The sequence below is a fragment of the Rattus norvegicus genome, chromosome 11 (genome assembly GCF_021556685.1).
Source record: "Rattus norvegicus strain SHRSP/BbbUtx chromosome 11, alternate assembly SHRSP_T2T, whole genome shotgun sequence".
In the NCBI taxonomy this organism is placed as follows: domain Eukaryota; kingdom Metazoa; phylum Chordata; class Mammalia; order Rodentia; family Muridae; genus Rattus; species Rattus norvegicus.
In genome coordinates, this window is record NC_141544.1 from 4,789,733 (window position 1) to 4,796,868 (window position 7,136).

General features: G+C 45.2%; 1 pseudogene; it reads left to right on the forward strand.

Moving 5' to 3' along the window:
- The first annotated feature begins 5,527 nt into the window (after positions 1 to 5,527).
- LOC148002429 (large ribosomal subunit protein eL19 pseudogene) lies at positions 5,528 to 6,104 on the forward strand (annotated as a pseudogene).
- The last annotated feature ends 1,032 nt before the right edge of the window (positions 6,105 to 7,136 follow it).

Genomic DNA, 7,136 nt, shown 5'->3' on the forward strand with positions numbered 1-7,136 from the left:
GGGCTGGAAAAGTGAGGTTACCATAGGACAGAAGGTGAGTTCAATTGAGGCTGGCAGTAATTCTGGCCTGAGAAGGGCAAACACAATAAATATATCTGCTGGGAATGTGTCTGGTCACAGAAATATAAAACCAATCAGTGTCCCCTAATCCCAAGGGTGTGATTGACTTGGGAAGATACACCAAAGCACACACAGCATCAGTTCACCAGCCCAGCCATCCCACAGGACTCTCGGCTCATCCATCTTTCTCGTCTTACTGACCTCAGTGATTGGCTATAATGTAGTCACAAGATGGCGGCTGCATCCCCAGAGAACACATCAGAGTCCTCCACAGCAGAACTCCAACCCTGGATGGGAGGAAGAGGAAGAGAGATGAAACTGTCTTGGATAGCTCCCTATTTGTGATGGGCAGAAAAAAGTCTTTCCTCAGAAGATTTTTGGTGTGTCTCAGTGAGTCTTCTGATGCACCTCAACACCAGTGACATGCACAGGACAAAGATAGCATGACTGATTCAAGCTAATCAGGATGCCCTCCATGGATTAAAGGATAGAAAGTCAGTTATACTAATATCCAAATGAAACTGGCTATTTGCAGTGAGAATTTTGGTGTATTTAAAACATAGAAATATTATAAGAGTATGTTTTGTTTTAACCCAGGCTGTGGGGTATGGGGTTGCTTCCGATTGTCAACAGTGGCTGACTATGATTTGCCTCGTGCTCTGGCAGGGGCGTGACTTTGCCAGCAGCAGATAGATTTTCCAAGTGTGTAACATTTGGGATGCTGGAGACTTTTCAGAGAACATATAAATGCTAGAGCCCCAGAGGTGGGCTGCTGTTGGTTGCAGTTTGTTAAATAGTCACGCCCAAAGAAGAAACTAAACATCCTGACAATGAAGATCAAACTTGCCCCCCAAGGAACTCGATGCCCCTAATCAACAGGAGGTCGTCTAATGGTGATAGAACCCCTTTCCCTCTCTCCTCTTTTCTCTCCTATCTAGTGTTAGGGGGTTGAATGTGAAAGAAAGGAGAACCTACAAAGTAGCAAAAGGACAGCTACAGCTATTGAATGAAGGTCCATCATCAGCCACAAAGTATAAGGCGTGTATATCAGGTAACAACAGAACAATTTTAGGAAACAGGCCAGTTGGATTCCACTGTGATTTAAATGGAATTTTGCAGCTCGGCAAAGAGGTACCTTCCCTTTCCACTCATTTGGGGACATGTTACAATTCAAGGGGATATCCTTGTTTGTTCCATATGTCTCACTCTCTCTCGTTCCTCACACTCTGGTGTCTGAAGTGGAAATTTCTGGTTGTCCTGTGATGCAGACTCATGTGGGGTTTCGTTAAGGCGAGTCACGTGATATTGGGAGAGATTACGAGTATGACTCAGTAGACACTGAATGGGTGCTTGCATTGTTTGCCCTGCAATCCCTCCTTGGTCTTGATTCTCACTGACCTTCACTTTTTGAGGTGTGTCAAAGAACTCCTGGTATTCCAGCTGTTTCTCGTCACTCCAGCTGACTAGTGCCAGTTTGGTGGAGGCCTGACTTTTTCTGCAAGATTGTGCTACCAGTGATGATTTTTGTTTGGTGACATTATTTTTTCTACTGGACTATTAGTATACCGACACTACAGGACTGGACTGCCAGTGTCCTGACAGCTCAGATAGGATTTGCCCCAAAGAACTAGTTCTAAACAGGTCCACATCCACTTGCCCTATTTATCTTCTTTTCTCCCCTACCTTTGGACAGTGGGCTAGAAGGGGGCTCCAAACATTTGAGAACCCTTTTTAAAGTAGGTTTGAAAAAAATCAAAGTCTACGTGTATCCCCATATAATAAAGCGGTGTCAGACTCGGTTCCATTACAACTTCTTTTCCCTTGCATCTGTTTTTGCAACTATCTCCTCTTTAAAGAAAGTGCTCTGGAGGTTTTCGGAGGAAAATTCGTTCCATGCATGGATGTTTAATAACATGATTTCCCATTTATGTGTATGCATATATGGATATGTGCTATGTGTGTTTTGTTCATGTGTGTGACATGCAGACCTTGTTTTTGACCCAGGGTCTCTCTGTGGCCTGAATCTCACAAGTATAGGCCAGAAGTGCTGGCAATAAATCCCAGGAATTCTCCAATTCTTTGTACAAGAACTTATATCCATGCTTAGTTTTTTACCTTGTGTCCAGTTCCTCAGGCTCCACCCCAAGCTGTCTCCCTAATCCCAAGCCGTGTGTTTGAAAAGGAAACATTAAGTAACAATTAGGACTAATGGCCTTACGAGAGTGATTCAAGCACCATAAGGGGATTACACACAAAGAGTGGGAATTTGGAGCATTGAGATGAGATTGTTAAAAAGTAACCCAGAGCCTATTAGGGAAAGCTGAAATCTGTGTTTCACTAACTCAAGACATGAATCAACAGAAACCCAAGCTTGTGTCAGCTTATTTCCTATGAAACTGCATAAGCTTGTTTCTTATTTAAGAGGCATAATCCCTTTTCCCTCTGACGCTGTCCCTACTATGCCAAATGAAGTGGGGAACAGCTCCCTACAGCTGTGGGTTTGTGTGTGGACCAGGACCAGATTGTCTCTCATCCCTGTCCCACCCCAATGTCATATTGGCACTTCCAATTGACCAGGTGACAGCAATGGCTGGCTATCATTTCTGAAGATAAGCAGGAATGTGCAAGGTCACAGAGCAGATTGCATTGATTTTCATCCTGAAATTGGGAAGATAACGTTCCCATTTCCTATTTCGTTAGATGGGAAAGCCTTGTCCATACCAGGCCCTATTAGAGATGTGTCCCTCTTTGGACAATAGAACAAGAGTTGCACTAAGACCAGTATTATCTTGAAAAACGTTTACATGAGACTGGTCTCCATGGCAAGTGGTGTGTGTGTGTGTTTTTGTGTGTGTTCGTGTGTGTCTGTGTGTTTGTGTGTGTGTGTGTGTGTGTGTGCGTGTGTGTACACTCGTGACTTGTGTATGTGCATGCATGTAGAGGTCAGAGGACAATTTTGGGTGTCATTCCTCTTTTAGATAGTTTTCCTTAGTCAGGGGAGACACATACATGTTACAACACATATGTAGAGATCAAGGGACCTGTTGTAGGATTCAGTCCCATCTTCCACCTTGTGAGTCTTGGGGATAGAACTCAGATCCTCAGGGTTGGTGGCAAGTGCCCTTGCATGCTGAGCTATCTTGCCAGTGCCTGTCTTGGTTTTTGAGGTAGGCTTTTCTCACTGGGATCTAGGAACTAATGCCTGTGATGGTTTGGGTGCGTGCATGCCTGTGTGACTGCATGTGTGTGTGCGTGTATGTTCAGCCCAGGGAGTGATGGCAGCTTTATAGGGTATGGCCCTGTTAGAGTGGATGTGGTCAAGTTGGAGTGAGTGTCTTACTGTGGGTGTGGGCTTTAAGACCCTCATCCTAGCTACCTGAACGGCAGTATTTTCCTAGCAGCCTTCAGATGAAGATGTAGAACTCTCAGCTCCTCCTGTACTGTGCCTTCCTGGATGCTGCCATGTTCCCACCTTGATGGTAATTAACTGAACCTCTGAACCTGTAAGCTAACCCCAATTAAATGTTGTCTTTATAAGAGTTACCTTGGATATGATATCCGTTAATAGGAGTATAACCCTAAGTAAAACATTGACTATGGGGTGGCCAGTGAACTTCAGAGATCCCCAGGTCTCTGTCTCCCTGATTCTGGGGTCAGAGTGCATGCTACCTCTTTAGACTTGTAAGTTGGCTATGGGGATCTAAGCTCAGGTCCCCATGCATGTACAGCAAGCAGTTTACCTGCTGACCCATATCCTTTAGCTAACAAATGGGTTTAAAAGGAGTTAGAGGTAGATCCCAGGTGCCTGACATCAGGGAAGCTGAGCTCTGGTGTACACAAGGGCAGCTATTGCAAGGTGAGGGTCATGGTACAGGGGCATTAGGGCCAAGGAGACATAACAGGGACATGCTTGGGACTTACATTGCCTTTGCTGCCTCCACACAGAAGCCTGATGATGCCGGTGCAAGCTGGAGGAGAGCCATCTCTATCGGGAGAGGTTGCTGTGATCTAAATGTCTCCCCTACCACACCCCTATGAAGATGTCACCAAAGATTACATCCTTGGGAAGCAGCACTTTGGAGGGTGTGACTTCAGTCATAAAGACGGACTCCTCCTCTGTGTTATTGGTGCACTTATGTTTAAAAAGAACCCCCAGAGAGCTTGCTGGACCTTCTCAGCCCAGGAAAATATAGGCTAACGCACCATCTACAAGCCAGGAAGCAGGCTTCAGTACATTTGCCAGGTCTCTGATCTTGGACTTGAAGCCTGTTTATCAGCCATCCAGTCTCTGAGACTGGAGTTACAGCAAGCTGGCTGGTTCCTGGGTGAGGAGGGATCAGCCAGGAGAGGGGTGAACATACAATGTGCTTCTCGATTTCTAGTGAGAACAGAATGCAGATGAATGCTTCAAGGCTAAGCAATATGAGTGGCACGGCTTGGTCAATCTCGGGCCCAAAATATAAAACAAACAAGAAAAATAAATTGTATGAGAGAGTTGGCAGACGTGATCACTAATCTTGGTTGCTGACTTGAGTGGCTCTGAATTCAATTAAAATGCACGCATCTGGGCACTCTTGTGAGGGATTTTCTTGATCAGGTTATTTGAATCAGGAAGATTTGCCCTAAGTGTAGGTGGGACCTTCTGCTGGCAACCCAGATTTAAGAATGTGAAAGAAGGAGGCTTTGATTTTTGTCTACCTGCTTTCACTCTCACTGGCAAGTTAATCTCACCTGTGGCTGCTGAATTCCTTTGGTAATATTCGAACCACCTTCTCTGATATCTCATTGTAGATTGAAGATCAATGCCTCCAGGAAACTCACATGCCTTCAGCACCACGTTAAGATGGCAGAGGCATCAAGCATCATAGACTGAGCAGCCAATGGTGTTCTCAGTACCCTTGAATGAGACAGCCATTGTTAGATTATCCAGACATTGTTCTGTAAGCCAAATTACCTTTTATGTGTTTGGTGGTTTCCTATAGGAGTGGGCCACCATAGACTGTTGTGTTTGAATGCTTGACCCATAAGGAGTGATACTATTAGGAGGTGTGGCCTTGTTGGAATAGGTGTGACCTTTTTGGAGTAGGTGTGGCCTTTTTGGAGTAGGTGTGGCCTTTTTGAAGAGGGTGTGGCCTTGTTGGAGTAGGTGTGGCATTGTTGGTGTGGCTGTTGCATTGTTGGATTGGTGTGGCCTTGTTGGAGTAGGTGTGACATTTTTGGAGGACGTGTGCCACTGTGGTGGCTTTGCTTTGAGATTTGTATATACTCAAACTATGCTCAGTGGTACAGACAATCCCTTTCTGCTGCCTGTGCATCAAGAACCTTGGGGTCCTCCAGCACCAAGTCTGCCTGGATGCTCCCATGATTCCTGCCATGATGATAATGGACTGAACCTCTGAAACTGTAAGCCAGCTGCAGTGGAATCTTGTCCTTTATAAGAGTTACCTTGGCTGCTGCGTCTGCAGCCATGAGCATGCTCAGGCTACAGAAGAGTCTTGCCTCTAGTGTCCTCCACTGTGCTAAAAAGAAGGTCCAGTTGGACCCCAATGATGGGGTCCCCAATGCCAACTCCCGTCAGCTGATCAGGAAGCTGATTGAAGATGGCCTGATCATCTGGAAGCCTGTAACTGTCCATTCTCAGACTCGCTGACAGAAACACACCTTGAAGGGCAGGCATATGGTCATAGGGAAGAGAAAGGGCACTGCCAACACTTGGTTGCCTGAGAGGGTGACCTGGATGAGAAGGATGAGCATCCTGCACCGGCTTCTCAGGAGATACTGCGAATCTAAGAAGATTGACCGCCATATGTGTCATAGCCTGTACCTGAAGGTCAAAAGGAATGTATCCAAAAACCAATGGATTCTTATGGAGCAGACCCACAAACCAAAGGCAGACGAGGCCCGCAAGAAACTACTGGCTGACCAGGGTGATGTTCGAAGTTCTAAGTCCAAGGACACACAAAAACTTGTGAGAGGAGCACCTCTAGGTCAAGAAGGGGAAGATAATCAAGACTCTGTCCAAGGCGGAGGAGACCAAGAAATAAATGTTCCTTCTCGTCTGTGCATAGTGACCTCACTGTGGCCTCACATGATCAGTCATTAAAATAAAACAAGCCTTAAAATAAAAAAGAGATACCTTGGCTATGGTGTCTGTACACAGCAATGGAAATCTAACTAAGACAATGTGGATTCATTCTGCCATTTCTGTTTCTCTGGAAACCCTAATACAATAGCGCTCTAGAGAGAGGAACAAGTACCCAAAGGACAACATACATTCCAGTTTACTTTTCTGGTGAATATGAAGTTGTTGTGGTTTTAAAAAATAAATACAAACTTGTTAGTTTTGTGTTTGTTTGTTTTGGGGTGTTGTTGTTGCTTCTGCTGTTGTCGTCGTTGTTGTTTTTGTTGTTGTTTTTAAAGAAGAAACATATTAAGCCTCTTCATCCCTGACAGGCTGGCAAACCCCCGAGCCCACTTCAGCTAACGTGATTATGGCATTAGGAATGTGTGTACAAAAAAGCATAAAGTTATCCCTGTCAAGTTCAGATGAGAGACAACATCGGCCATGTGGGCAAGCCTAGAGCCTCAACCATTTAACGCAGACAAATCAGGACACACAGTCAGCAGCCTGAGGAGCCAAAAGAGACCAGTGCCTGCGTGTTGTGTTTTTATTTTCTTTTATGAATTTTTGCAACCACCCTGCTCATTAATCGTGTTCATAATGTTAACTTTCTCACTTTTTTGTTGGCTCATCAAATATTTCCTTACTGAACTGTCAGCTCACCCCCCCATCTCCATTGTAATGACTTTCAAGTTAAGTTCTTCTGGACCACAGGGGTTTTTAGAACTCTATGATGACAGAAACATGGGGAAAAGAACCTCTTTCATTTTATTTGAAGAAGGACGTAGTCATTCACCTGCCGCCTTCCCCCAGTGCTGACTATTCCCAAGCTCAGTGCTGAGACCTCTGCCTCATGGGCACCATCATATCCATGAGATGAACACTTCCAAACCGGGAGGCATTATACTGACATGACCATACGGTCCTCCCTCACCTACAGCCACCGGGTTCCAAA